The sequence below is a fragment of the Plecotus auritus genome (assembly GCF_963455305.1).
Source record: "Plecotus auritus genome assembly, chromosome: 2".
Classification (NCBI taxonomy): Eukaryota; Metazoa; Chordata; class Mammalia; order Chiroptera; family Vespertilionidae; genus Plecotus; species Plecotus auritus.
Genome location: NC_137771.1, coordinates 75,667,329 through 75,683,009, shown reverse-complemented (window position 1 = coordinate 75,683,009; position 15,681 = coordinate 75,667,329). Strand labels below are relative to the sequence as shown.

The window sequence follows — 15,681 nt, the reverse complement described above, 5'->3', positions numbered from 1 at the left end:
ACCCAACAAAGATGGTAGCGGCTACGGAGCTGGAGCAAGCAGGAGGCTTGGGTTGCCCCCAGTGATGGAGGAAGCCAAGCTTCCCACCCGCCCTGGACAGCCCTGGCCTCTGCTCAAGGCTACAAAGTTTCAATTATAGAAGATAAATAAATCCCAGATACCTGCTTCCAGCCGGCCCTGGTCTCTGCTCAAGGAGGCCCTGAAAAAAAAAAAAAAAAAGCAAAAAAGGAGGGGCTGGGAGCTTGGGTCGCTGAGGGGTGTGGCCAGCCTGCAAACAGCCATCAGTCCCTCACCCAGGCTGGCCAGGCACCCCAGTGGTACCCCCACCCTGAAGGGGTGTGGCAAGCCTGAAAACAGCCCTCAGTCCCTCACCCAGGCTGGCCACACCCCCATGGCCCGATCCCTGTAAACAGGCAGTCAAACATCCCTCCAGGGGTCCCAGATTGGAGGGTGCAGGCTGGGCTGAGGGACACCCCTCTCCCGTGCACGAATTTCATGCACCGGGCCTCTAGTCTTAATATATTCTTTAACCTCTCTCCAGTTCAGTTTCTGCACTGATAGATTGGGGGAAAAATACCTTCCGTTGTTGTGGGTATTAAATAAAATCATGTAAAGTGCTTAGTAGAACACCAGTACTGAGTAGCTGCTCAAGAAATTTAGTCACCCTTATTACTTCAGAAATGGCATCCTGCAACTCTGGGGAGCAGGGCTTTGAATGCAAACACCAACCCCTTCACCGACCAGATCCAGAATTTCACACAGACACATGGTCTGAACATTTTCCAGTCTCAGATCCCTTCTCTGTAAAACTGAGATAGTAGCTGCTTCGTCGCACTATTATGAGAATTAAATTATACGGCCTGTATAAAGAACATAGTATAGTGCCTGGCACATAGGAAGTCCTTAATTAACAGTAGGTATTATTATTATTTTTAGGCACAATTTGCTATATAACTGGCAGTTGATGTGTGATTAAGCAAACGTCACTGAATGACCTTTGGAATAGTAAGACACTAAGAGGCAAAACTTAATTTGTAATTCCCTCAAGGGCCGAAAAATCTGTCTGCCACATGGCAGATACTTCACATATTGATGGCTAATCCATATAAAGAGATGCACTGACCCACCTCAAAAAAACAAACAAACAAAAAAACACAAACACATAACAAATAGCCCTGGCCAGGTGGCTCATCTGATAAATCACTCAAACAAAAAAACAATTGCTTTTCGTGTGTGGTAATGATATGTAACTGAGTGTCATCCCATACACAACAAGGTCGTGGGTACAATTCCTGGTCAGGGCACAGGCCAGGAGGCAGCCAATCAATGTTTCTCTCTCATATCAATGTTTCTGTCTCTCTCCCTCTCAGTCCTTCTCCCTCTTTCTCTAAAATCAATAATAAAATAAAAATATATCCTAGCCCTGCCAGTGTGGCTCAGTGGTTGAGCATTGACCTATGAACCAGGAAGTCACGGTTCGATTCCTGATCAGGGCACATATACCCAGGTCGTGGTTTCAATCCCCAGTATGGGCCATGCAGGAAGCAGCCAATCAATGATTCTCTCTCATCACTGATGTTTCTATCTCTCTCTCCCTCTTCCTTCCTCTCTGAAATAAAAAATATATTTAAGAAAAAATATGAGGATTAAAAAAAAGACACAATAAATAAAAATGACTACAAACATTTTCAAAATATGAGCTTCTGCATAAATGTTAAATTAAAATGGAAGCTCAACAGGGAATAACTACTAAGATGTTTGAAAATATAAAGCATCTGTCTTCACATTATACCAATTAGCCTAATGCCCTTATTCCTTTTAAAACTGTAACTGCCAATTACCAATGCGGCATCCAGTGAAAAGGTTTAGTTTGTTTTTTGCATTTAATCATTTTAGGTATTTGTTCTTAGGAATGAAATAGAAAGATGTAAAATGAAGTGACCATAATCTCAACGGTCCCTTATACTTTGGTTTTTGTGATTCTTATTCAGTGTATTAAAACTCAGTCCTACAATAAGCCATTCATTCTCAAGTGACTCACTTAAGAATACTTGGCGACTCCCTAAACAAAGGGATTAGCAGAGTGAAAGGCTCTGCTTTATGATTCTATTGAAAAAGAAAGTTAATGTGAGCTGATTGCTTTCAATTCCACTATAATTAAAAATATTATTACCATCATAGCTTCGTGGAGATGGGTTTGAATTGCTGAAACCTATTTAACTAGTATAAATTGCTAAAATTCTACTTAAGAATCTGATAGCTTGAGTTCCATGTAGGAAGACATCTCTCTATTCACTAAGATTCTTTCTTTCTATTCAACTGAAAAATTCAATAGAGCTTCTCTTTTAAAATTTTCAAATAGTAAAGCCCCAGCTTGGCCCATGACTAATGTAGCCTTTCCTGAGGGAATAATTTCAGAAGTGTATTTGGTAGTTGCAAAGTGCCTATAGCTTAAGTTTCTATCTTCATTATACCCTTGTGTGTATTTTATCCAAACCTAAATAAACCCAACCAAAAGTGTTAAATTAAAAAACAAAATTGTTAAGGGATAGAAAGTGAGAAGAGACTTCATTGTATGACTGCAGATTTCTTTGAGAACCACATTCCTCAGGAATATTGCACCCTTAGCTCAGTGCTTGAACACAGTAGATACTCCACATAGACTTGTTGAGTGAGTGATGATTCTGGTCCCTCCCAGACCATATTTCCCTTTATATTAATTGCATTTAAGTTTCAATATTCTTTGAATTGTAAATTTAAGAGTTAGAGCTCTTCTTTTCTGTTTCAGACTGGGATCAATGATTATAGTCTAACAGGATGAAATATGTTATATATGGGAGGAAAAATAACTTTCCCTCTACCGCCTAAGGTTTAGTGACTGAGGTGTGTAAACTCAACTGACCGAAAAAATTAACAGGAGGAAAGTCTTATTTCACATGCACATGTGGACTTCACAGAAAAGAAGTGAAAACCCAAACATGTGGTTAGGGTGGGGGCAGAGGGAAGGCGTGTATACCAATTTAAAAAAGGGTGATAAATTATGGAGAAGTGACTAACAAAGGAAAATGATTTGGGGATTTCTGGGGCTGTTAAATTATGAGATGGCAAATATATGAGAAAAACTAATAGAATATAAATGTTATTTTAGTAAGCTTTATTTATGTAGCTTTAAGTCAATGCCATCTCCAGTGATAGCCCTCTCTGGTGATGAAGAGCTGTTCTTTTCCTGCGTGGGAAAGGAGATAACTTTACAAATGGAAATGTATACTCTGCTTTTAAGACAATCCCTCTAATGTCTACTGTTTCTCAATGGTTGTTAGCTCAAAATAATTCTTATGCCAAAGTGGCATATTTTGGGGTGGCATATTCTGATCCCCTTCACTCACTTTAAGAATAACCAGGATGTAGCAATGAGTGAAGACAGCAGCAGGCTCATTCATTGACCGTGGTATGTGCCTTAAGCACAACTATAATTTGAAAGGCTTAATTATGAGGCTGAAGTCCTTTGTGATTTGTTGGGTTTTGCCCCAGTTCCTGACAGCCTCCCTCTCCCATCCTCTTAACCTCATCTGATAAATCACTCAGCCAAGAGAGCAAGAGGTGGGGAGTGAGTGGTGGAAGACAAGTTCTGGCCAGAAAACCTTCAGGCAAGTTGGAGTCCATTAAGCAAGAGGTGAGTGCAAATAGTAATCAGAAGTAAAGAGGCCAGACTCAGATGTCAAGTCCCTGTTATTAAGAAGAGAAGACAGCCAAGGGTAAGCAGATGCCTGAATCCTAGGCACTGTCTGTTGCCAGTAATCATGGCTGATGAGTGTATAGCATCAGGGTGGCCCCACTGTGCTCAAAGGGCAAGGAACAAAGGGACACTATAGAAGTAATGATTTTGCAAATATTATATACTTCTTCCTTAGGGCAATAAAAAATATGTCCTGAACATACATATATTCTATACATTCAATTTTTAAAAACATATTACGCCTTCTAGTGCTATCAGGCAAAAGTTATTAGTGGTGCAATCATTATGTGCACTATTTGAATACACAAATATACATAAAATATGTGAACAATTCTTAAAAAAAAAAGACTGCTTTAGAAAAATGGATATAATACAAATTATTTTGAAAAATGTCATTTCCCAACTTACATTCCAATCCTTACACCTATCCTATTAATTCAGCACTTACACACACACACACACACACACACACACACACACAGAAAATATAAATCATACTCCTAAAGCACTACAACACCAGGCACCAAAATTACATAGCATGATGATGCATAATTATGGCACTCTCAAACAGCATTTGAGAGCATGTCACAAACAATGAAAAACGTAATTTACTTCTACTGACAGATATTAATTGCTCTGTGTTACAAAATTTTTGAACCATTACTGATAAGCAAAAATGGTAACAAATGCCTTGAAAAAAACTGCAAGGAAAGAGCTATAGTTCTAATCATAAAAACTCCCATAGCACAAGGAAAGGCAATTTCTCAAAGAGGACATCTATTATTAAAATTCTGAAATTGCTGCCATGACACAGTGGGAAGAGGCTCAGATGTGAAGTCCCTTCCAGCAGGTCTAAAGTGTTATTAATCTCTGATCGCACTGGCTAATTGGAATTGAGAATTTTGCCGTTTCCTTTGAAATCATCTTTGTTAAGGCAAACCTGGATGGTTGCAGGGAACCGTCAGCACAGGAGCATACATGCAGAGTAGATTATTCCTTTACAACTGAGCCTCAACGGTCAAATGCATTTCACGTGTGGTTTAGGAGGGCCATGCTCTTGCCTTATTACTGTTAATGTGACTATTACTGTTAATTGATTTCGATCTGTTACTTCAGAGATTAGGAATTTGGATAGCAATGCTAGGTTACACTGCCTTCCATAGCTGATGTGGCTAAACATAAGTTACCACAATCATGAAACTCTGCTATCTTCAAGAGAACTCAAAGTGAGCACCTTCACCCACTGTCATCATCACCTCCCAAAACCTGTGTCAACACCCATGCTTTTTCCCCTCTCAGAGCCGCCTAAGCTACCCCTCACCTGCCCGGTGCTGCTTCCACGTCTCTCATCTTGGGCTCTGTTCTGACACCTTGTGCCTAAATTCTCCTCCACATCCTTATGGCCCTATTTGTGTCAATAGCACTGCTAGTCTTTTAAAAACCTCAGCTGGATTTCTTGAGTTACCATTGAATCCACTTTATCCCTTCCCTTGAAACTCCTTATTAATTTGTTACCATTGCAACAAACATTACAATCTCAAATCATACAATTTTCCCAGAATCTTTCTGGACTCCTGATTCCATTCTGTACCCAGCTATCAGATCATTCTCCCTAAAATACTAGTTTCACCACATCAGACCACTTCATAACTGCCAATGCCCTGACTCTGTAACTGCAGGACAATTTCTAAATGCATTAGCTTGACATTTAAGGCCCTTTACTGGTATGATCTGACCTCGAGAGGCCAGGCAACTATCATTTTGCTAATATTGTCCCCTCTAGCTGGTATGACCTAGGAAATACAAAGACAGAGTAGTTAAGCTTTCTTGCCTCTGGATTTTCACTCAGGCACACTCCCTGCAACTCACATCCTTGTTTCCCAGTTTTTTGTTTTATTTCAGATCTAATATTAGGTTCTCTACAAAACCATTTAGCCCATAATGACTGCCTTCTTCTTCCTACTACACTCATATAGTTGGTATTACATACTTCCCTGTATTGTTAAATCTCTGTATGTGGAGTCCTGATTCTAGTCAGATCACACGCCCCTTAAGGGCATGGACTATATCAAATATTTTTAGAACCCCATAACCTGTGCTCAATGAACTCCTGCTGACAGAGCTGCCTGATCAGCTCCTATACGAAGTAGAGTCTAGAAGAAAGGAAGAATGCCATGATGGCCTGCTGAGCAAAGCCACAGACCCAAAGGGATAAGGGCAATGACTGAAAACAGCATTTTAAGCTGAGGAAAGGTCAGAGCCAAACAAAACCATGTGAAAAATAAATACAAATTCAAATGCAGCTAAACCAAAAGAGGAAGCCATGGTAAAAGCAAGGGCATTAATGAGCAAAAAGGAGGTGTAATGGTGACCATTTCACAATGTATGCAAATAATTGAATCATTATATTGTACACATGCAACTAATGTTAACTATTGATTATACCTTTAAAAAAAATGAGCAAGAAAGTGAAAAGCAAATGGTAAGGGGGGATCAGTCTGGAGTCATTCCAAAGCAAAAGTGGGAAATTCAGAAAGTTGACCTGACAATATAGGACACAGCTCTCAGCAGTGACTGCACACAAACATTGTTCACGTACCTCTGGAATCACTAGCAAATTTGACCCTGTGCTGAGCCATAAAGTAAGTCTCAACAATTTAAAAAGATTAAAATTATTTAAGTACGTTCTTTGACCATCATGTTGGAATCAAGCTAGAAATAAAAAAGGGGATAACTAGGAGAAACCAAGATGGCGGCATAGGTAAGCACCTAAACTGCTGCCTCGCACAACAATTTCAAAACTACAACTAAAAGACAGAACGGACACCATCCAGAACCATAGGAAAGCTGGCTGAGTGAAAATTCTACAACTAGAAGGAAAGAGAAAAGCTCACAGAGAATTGGAGGTACGGCAAAGGGTCTTTGTGCGCGCAGAGAGGAAGGGCGGCTGAGAGCCTGGCTGACTTTCTCTGGCGGAAGGGGGAAGGAAGCCCCCGACCACACTGAACCCCAGTTCTGACTGCACGGAACCCCAGTTCTGGGCGAGCCCCTGGGGACCCACGCTCTTATGGGGGGAGTCTGGACTCTCGGGCGGAGACTCAGGAGCTGGGGAAGGCAGAAGTCTGAAGGCGTGCGTGTGCCAGTGCGCACAAAGGCTGCGGAGGTTGCCACAGGCTTTCCCTAGTGGAAGGGAGTCGGAGGCTCCTGACTGCACTGGGCCCCAGTTCTGACTGCACTGAACCCCGGTTCCAGGCGAGCCCCTGGGGACCCACGCTATTACAGGGGGTGTCTGGACTCTCGGGCAGAGACTCGGGAGCAGGGGAAGGCAGAGGTCTGAAGGCGCACGCGTGCCAGTGCGCACAAAGGCTGCGGAGGTTGCCACAGGCTTTCCCTAGTGGAAGGGAGTCAGAGGCTCCTGACTGCACAAAGCCCCAGTTCTGACTGCAGTGAACCCCAGTTCCAGGCGAGCCCCTGGGGACCCACGCTCTTGTGGGGGGAGTCTGGACTCTCGGGCAGAGACTCGGGAGCCGGGAAAGGCAGAGGTCTGAAGGCGTGCATGTGTGCGCAAGGGCAAGGCTGACGGGAAGCCAAGACTGAGACTCCACCCCATCCAAGCTGAGCACAGAGGCTATTGCAATTTGGCAAGTCTAATCCTATAAGGCTGTCTACAGCACCGAACTTCTCCCAGCATAGACACAGCTGATCCTTACAGCCAACTGGCCTGGAGGTCAATTCTTCCCAGTGATACCAACAACAATCAAGACTTAATTACAACAAGGCTGTACACACAGTCCACAAAGGGGTGCACCAAGAGTGTCCACCTCAGGTTAACTGGGGAGGCAGACCCACTGGGCCATATTGGAAACCTAGCACACAAATCTACCTTACCAACTCAGGGAAGCAATGAAAATGCGGCGTCAAAGAATCAGATCACAAACGAAAGAAATGGAGGAAAACAAATGACTGGATATAGAATTCAAAACCACGGTTATAAGGCTTTTCAAGAATATCCTAGAAAAGGCCGATAAATATAACGAGACCCTCGAAGATATGAAAAAGGACCAACTAGAAATTAAACATACACTGACTGAAATAAAAAATATTATACAGAGACCCAAAAACAGACTAGAGGAACACAAGAATCAAGTCAAAGAATTGAAATACAAAGAAGCAAAAAACACTCAACCGAAAAAGCAAAAAGCAAAAAAAAAAAAAATCCAAAAAGTTGAAGATAGTGTAAGAAGCCTCTGGGACAACTTCAAGCGTACCAACATCAGAATTATGGGGGTGCCAGAAGAAGAGAGAGAGCAAGATACTGAAAACCTATTGGAAGAAATAATGACCGAAAACTTCCCCCACCTGGTGAAAGAAATAGACTTACAAGTCCAGGAAGCACACAGAACCCCAAACAAAAGGAATCCAAAGAGGACCACACCAAGACACATCATAATTAAAATGCCAAGAGCAAAAGACAAAGAGAGAATATTAAAAGCAGCAAGAGAAAAACAGTTACCTACAAGGGAGCACCCATACGACTGTCAGCTGATTTCTCAACAGAAACTATGCAGGCCAGATGGGAGTGGCAAGAAGTTTTCAATGTGATGAATAGCAAGAACCTACAACCAAGATTACTCTACCCAGCAAAGCTATCATTCAGAATTGAAGGGCAGATAAAGAGCTTCACAGATAAGAAAAAGCTGAAGGAGTTCATCACCACCAAACCAGTATTATATGAAATGCTGAAAGGTATTCTTAAAGAAGAGGAAGAAGAAAAAAGTAAAGATAAAAATTATGAACAACAAATACATATCTATCAACAAGTGAACCTAAAAATCAAGTGAATTAAAAACCTGAGGAACAGAATAATCTGGTGAATATAATAGAATCAGGGGCATAGAAAGGGAATGGACTGATAATTCTCAGGGGGAAAGGGGTATGGGGGGTTCATGAAGAGACTGGACAAAAATCATACACCTATGGATGAGGACAGTGGCGGGGAGGTAAGGGCAGAAGGTGGGGTGGGAACTGGGTGGAGGGGAGCTATGGGAGGAAAAAGGAGAAACAATTGTAATAATCTGAATAAAGATTTATTAAAATAAAAAAAAGGGGGATAACTAGAAAATCCCCGAAATTACTGTTTTTAAAATAAGTAATATAATTTTAAATAACCCAGGGTCAAAAATATGACAATAAAAATTTTAAAATATTTTATATAAATACTGAAAATCAGACAAATTAAAACATGTTGGATATAGTTGTAGAGAGAAAAACAGAAAAAAATTGACAGTCCAAATTGGTTATTTTAAAAGCCTAATAAAATTGATAAACCATTAGCAAGCCTAATAAAAAAGAAAATGAGATTTACCAATACAGAGAAATGAAAAATAGTATATTAATATAGATCCTATAGATGTTTTTAAAGATGGTATAAGGTATAACTTTATACCAATAAAATAAATTCAAGTGAAATGCACTTTTAAAAGATGTTGAACTGAAGTGAAAAACTTCACATAAAGAAAACTCCAGGCATAAGTGACTGCAGCAGTGAGATATCAACACAAGCATCATAGCCAATTTGGATTTGCTACAGAAATTCAGTTAGTTTGATACCCAAAATCAATGTAATTCACCACATTATAAGAAAAAAGGAAAAAAAAACATAAAAATCCCTTCAACAGACATAAAAAAGTCACTTACTATGATTCAAATCTCACTGCAATTTAAAACATCTTAGCAAAGAAAAAAAGGAAACTTTCCAGAGAGTTAGTGTCATAATTGAACTATACAACACCTAGTTGGTATTGGAGAGTTGGAAAAAAGCTGTGGAAACTAGACAACTTATTTGTGTCAGGAAGGAAAAAATTCTCACACTGCTAATGTTCCTGGACTCCTTGACCTGGCTGCTGCTGACATAAGTCTACGAACTTTGTGAAGAGTCATCAAGATGTCCACTCAAGATCTGAGCACTCTTCTGTATATATGTCATATGCCAGTAAAAAGCTCATTTTAAAAAATTAATGTGCGTGTGTGTGTATGTGTGTGTGTGTGTGTGTGTGTGTGTGTGTGTGTGTGTGTGTCTGTGTAGTCATTCGCTCTATGGCAAACAGTTGAATGTTCAGGAAAAGAAAAGAACCTCCAAAAATTGGGATATTTCTGCCAGTTGGAGTTTAAGAGAACAGAGCCCAAGAGAAAAATAAACAGAGGTGAGTGAGAGGCCTGGGGCTGTGTATGAACATTAGAGAAATCCATCAGGAGCCTAAGGATTGAGCCTTTGTAAAATTTTGTTTTGGAAGGGGAGTGGGGGTACAATTTTAAGGTATGCCCCACCATTTAATGTAAGAAATTAGAAATGTAAATAATCTCTAGTCCAAAATGGCTTTTAAATCCTTTAATAATGGAAAATCCGATATCATGTAGACAGTTCTACACAAAGAATAATTTCACATTATAAATTGAGGAAAATTCATCAACTCAGTTTGGTTTTAATAGCCTCCATTTATTAGTGGTGTCTTCTTCAGGCTGTTATCTTGGCAGCACAGTGCACCAATTCAGGGGCCATTTGACCACATTTTGTTGTTGTTGTTGTTGCTGGTGTTTTTTTTTTAAATTACAAGATTAATTTTACAGTTTTCCCCACATACAGCCATATATCACACCTCAGCTCTAATACCGATTCCTTAAGTCAAGTAAGCTATCTTTTCTCTAACCTATCACTTCTCCTTGAATTTGAATTAAAAGTCTCTGCTTACATGATCTATATCTACTTTGCCTCGAGTCTGTGGCAGGCAGAGACCCTATTAATCTCTATGCCACTGGGAGGTGTTTGATTAGCAAATCTGATTCAATCAAGCTAACGCTGATTAAGAAATATCATCATAAATATCTGCAATGACTAAATTCAAATAAAAGCACAGCCAAAAAAAAACAACAACACCCATACACTGTTTGGACAAATTTAGACATTCTTTCATCAAATTTTACAGAGAGCTAATGGCATGTTAGAAAGGGAGCCAGTTGATGGGTCTGTAGAGGTAAGTACGGTAATAATAAGGAGGAGTCCTGGCTCTAAAACTGCTCATGAACCAGTGGAGAATTGCATGAGAACACACACGATTATGTCCGGGGACTGAGACGATATTCAGGGCACATGCAAAGGGACATTGAAAAGGCTCATGCAATCAAGAAACTCGGATAAGTTCTGTATGCCAAATGTGCATGAAGGAGGCCAGTGGAAGATAAGATTGGACAGAAAGGTCATGGGAATGAGAAACCCCTGAATGAATTTCATTAGAAGAGTATTTCATTTTTAGGGCCCCGTTCTGGCAGAGCTGTGAAGGATAGATGGGGAGGCATTCAGGAGACTATCTACAAGGCTGTAGTAGTCTGGTTGGGAAAAAAAACAAAAACAAAAGAAAACAAAACAAAAAAACAGGGCTTAAATCAGGAAAGGGAGGGGGGCCATATTCAAGAGACTCTGAGAAGGTAAAATCAATGAAAATTAGCTCTAATTAGTGTGAAGAATGAGGAACAAGAAAAATCTAGGCTGACTCCAAATTTAGTAGGATTAAAAGGATGGAAGAGATTGGAGCAACCCAACTGCCCATCAATAGAAGGGTGGATACATAAATTGTGGTACATATATAAGCTAAAATGAAGTGACCATAAAAAAGAATGAAATCTTACCATTTGCAACAGCATAAATAGACCTAAAGAGTATTATGCAAAGTGAAATAGGCCAGACAGACAAAAACAAATACCACATGATTTCACTTATATGTGGACTTGAAAGAGCAAAATAAATGAACAAACACAGTAGAAATAGACTCATAGATACAGAGAACAGACTGATGGTTGCCAGAAGGAAGGGGGTTTGGGGACTAGGTGGAAAAGGTGAAGGGATTAAGCAGTACAAGTTAGCCGAAACCGGTTTGGCTCCGTGGATAGAGCGTCGGCCTGCGGACTCAAGGGTCCCAGGTTCGATTCCGGTCAAGGGCATGTACCTTGGTTGCGGGCACATCCCCAGTAGGTGGTGTGCACGAGGCAGCTGATCGATGTTTCTCTCTCATCGATGTTTCTAGCTCTCTATCCCTCTCCCTTCCTCTCTGTGAAATATCAATAAAATATATTTAAAAAAAAAAAAAAGAAGTACAAGTTAGTTGTCACAAAATAGTCATGGAGCCCTGAGCTGGTGTTGCTCAGCAGTTAGAGCATTGACTTGTGACCCGAGAGTCTTGGGTTCAATTCCCAGTCAAGGGTACATACCTGAGTTGTAGGGTCAATCCCTGGCCCCAGTTGGGGCACATGCAGGAGGCAACCAATTGATGTGTCTCTCACATAGTTGTTTCTCTCTCTCTCTCTCTCTCTCTCTCTCTCTCTCTCTCCAGCTCCCTCCTTCCCTTTCACTCTCTCTGGAGATCAATGGGAAAAATATCCTCTAGCGAGGAATATATATATATATTCATGGGAATATAGTCAATAATATTATAATAACTATGTATGGTGCCAGGTGGGTACTAAAAATATTAGGGAGAACACTTTGTAAAACATATGATTGTCTAACCACTATGATGTACAGCAAAACTAATACAAATAATATTGAATGTAAACTGTAATTGAAAAATAATTTTTTTTAAAAAGGGTGAAAGGGGTGACAATCGAGAGGATTAAATAGGAAGAGACTGGGTCTACTCATGTCCCATTTTATCACTGTAAACTGACAGAAACTATGCACTTTTCCTCTAAGCCCCATCCGCCCCATCCACCAACACAGTGTCTGGCTTGATGGTACCCTGAGGCAGGGAGTATGTGAAGAAAACTAAGTGTATGGAGATAATTCAAGGCTTGGAAAATTTTTACTTATTTTTTTTTTTACCACATAAATGCAGAATGTCTGTGAGAAATCAAGGTAGAAATTTCAAGTAGTTAGAAATATGGGCTTGCCCAACTGGTGTAGCTCAGTGGTTGAGCTTTGACCTATGAACCAGGAGGTCACCGTTGGATTCCTGGTCCTGCCCAGGTTTCAGGCTCAGTCCTCTGTGGGGAGTGTGCAGGAGGCAGCTGATCCATGATTCTCTTTCATCATTGATGTTTCTATCACTCTCCCTCTCCCTTCCTCTCTGAAATCCATAAAAATCTTTTTAAAGAAGAAATATGGGCCTTAATCTAAGAAAAGTGTTTGAGCCTGGATACAAATTCTATCATGTCTATAAGGAGGCTGATGGGAATGTAAGGACCTTTTAGTGAGGGTTACATAATAAAAAAATGAAAGTCTATTAGTCACTTTAAGGCAAAGTCACACTTCTTTGTTGTTTTTATGGGCAATGGCTTTTGGTGTCAACAGTGCTGTTCATTGTTACTATAATAATTATTAAGAAGAGTACAATGGGAAATGCTGAGCTAATCTGAGAAAGTATTAAATAACATAAGATTAAACCACCCAGGAAAAGCTTTCTCACTACCACATACACAGAAAAATTACAGCAATTTTCCATTGTCCAATAAACACATTTCTGAACAATCTCTCCCCTTCCCTGCTCTAATTTGGAGAATTAATTAACACTTAACTACTCTTGGTTTAATATGCATTAGAGAATTAAATGCTGAAATAGTCCTGGTTTTCCTGTGTTCCCTCTCCCCCCCCCCACCAAATTCTATACCCATAAATTCCTCTCACAAACAAACCTCCATTCACAATTTCAGCAGTCAAATTTAACCTCTCTCCTCTCTGTCCAAGCCTTTACATGTACTGGATTCTGCTACTTGCCATATCCTATCTTAACCTAGAGGCACCTTTGAGTCTCCAATTCAGTTTTTATCTTCATGAGAAGAAGCCCATGTTTTACCCCATTTTTATGTCTGTCTTCCAAGGAGAACACGCCCCATGCTGATGATAAAATGCTATGGGGCAGGATGGAGTGAGGAGATTAACTTGGAAGCTAACTAGAGTGAAAGAATGAATGCTTATGGTTATTTTGAAAATTTTTATTAGAAGGAATGTCTTTGTCTTCCCAGCTGACCTTTTTCTTCTCTATCTCTTTCTACTCCTTTCTAACCCTACTAACCTTCTATGACTTTTTCATTGTTCTTCAAAGACTTCTTCACCTTTGGGCTTCAGTAAAAAGTGGCAACTGAGTTTTGGAAGGGAGAGGGAGGTGCACAATATGAAGGCAGCTACCTAGGGAACCAAGAATTAATAATAGGCAATTCTAGGTACTCAAGGTCCTCCTTTCTGGCTTGGAGACCAGTCCAAAGTTATTTATAGCTCCTTTCATAGATACTGTTATTAACCAATAGCCTCTTTAGGCACTTTCTCCTTTATAAAAGTGTTTTCTCATTCATTTTCATTAATGTTCCATTATTCTAAAAATGCTGAGTGATTGTGCTTCTAAAATGATAACCTCAGGGTGAACCTGGGAATAAGGTCTAAAGAGAATTTGATTATCCTCCCAACTAATTTCTAAAAATTAAACAGGAAACATGCCTCAAAAATGAAAAACTGCCTTACATCCATCTGTCTATTAAATAAACTTTTTGTTCCTTTGTCCCTTCTGCCAGAGACTTGCTCAGAAAAGAAAAAATTTCTAAGGGGTGGACTCATCCCTCTAAACATTATTGAGTGCTGGACTAATTAGATCTGGAACTCTGTTTTAGTTAGCAAGCCTTACCAAACTGAAAATGTCAAATCTCAAATCTGCTATGATTGACAGCACCAGAGAAAATACAGAGTCCATTTGTCCATCGTGATGTTCACTGGTTCCTTTAAGCTTTTGTCCCACCGGCTGTTCATCTTGTCTCCCAGAACAAAGATAACCCATACCACTTGTTATAAAATTAGACAAAATTACTGAGAATTTTGGTACCAATGAGGGATAAATATCAGTATTCTTTCATTTAATTAAGAAAAACAGCCATTGTTTTCTTTTACTCCTAATATGTTCTTGGGCTTGTCTTATACAGAAACTATTTATTCTTTTTTTCTGATTTTACAGTCATTCGTTTTCATATTGCAAAACATTCACCTCATACCAAAGCAATTTTAGAATTCTGAGCCATCATTTTCTTCATATTCCTCATTAAGTACAGTTTAAATCAATTTTCTTGCTTTTATTTCTTAGTGTTCCATTACTCTACAGAATGATTCACCTCTGTGTTTGATCTGACATGTCAATGCTTTTTTACTTTTACTGATGCTATGCACACAAGGTTTACAACACTGCACTAGGTCAAATGTATGGAAGATCACTGCATTTATATGACTTGGAGTTTAGTGCCTTGCATTTGGTTGTAGTTTTACATAAAACACACACAAAATCTCTCCAACACATTTAGGCTATAAACAACTATAGTCTGGTTTAAGCCACCATAATAATGGGAAAAACTCTAAACTAGGGGGGTGGGTACATTTAGATGTTATGATACCTTGGAAATAAATAGCTGCCATTTACTAAATGCCTTCTGATTTGCTGCAGACTGCAAGATAATAACCCTCTCTTAGTTTTTAGATCTATGAAATGGAAGTAATGATTTCCACTTACAAATGCAATTTCCACTGATGAATAGTACCTACCCCTCAGTGTTTGTTCATAAAAGCAGCGAGTTAATTCGAGGTCTGAGTGCTATACAAGTGTTTTTCATTTCTACATCTTGGCGTCCTCTTCTTGTACTTGCTCCTGTCAGGGTTGCCCTTTCTCTTCCAAGGCTATGCACCTACCTCAGGCTTCTACCTCACCTACTGACTAAAGACCCCCCAGTTCTACATCTGCAAGTGGAGTCTTTCCACTTTTAGCTGACCCATGTGTACCTCCATGGATGCCACGCAGGTCCCTTTGACTCAAGTTGTACAGTTTTTCTCTCCTCATGTACACTTTTCCTAAGTTAGTGACACTAATCATCTCCCTTGTTACCCAGGCCAAAATGCTTACTGCCTCCTGGGTTCCCACTCATTG

The 15,681-nt window shown here is 39.9% G+C and overlaps 1 protein-coding gene across 3 annotated transcripts in view; it reads right to left on the bottom strand.

Annotated features, from left to right (window-relative positions):
• DCDC2 (doublecortin domain containing 2) overlaps positions 1–15,681 on the bottom strand; it is a 181,903-nt gene that overhangs the window by 77,895 nt on the left and 88,327 nt on the right. The window lies entirely within an intron of this gene.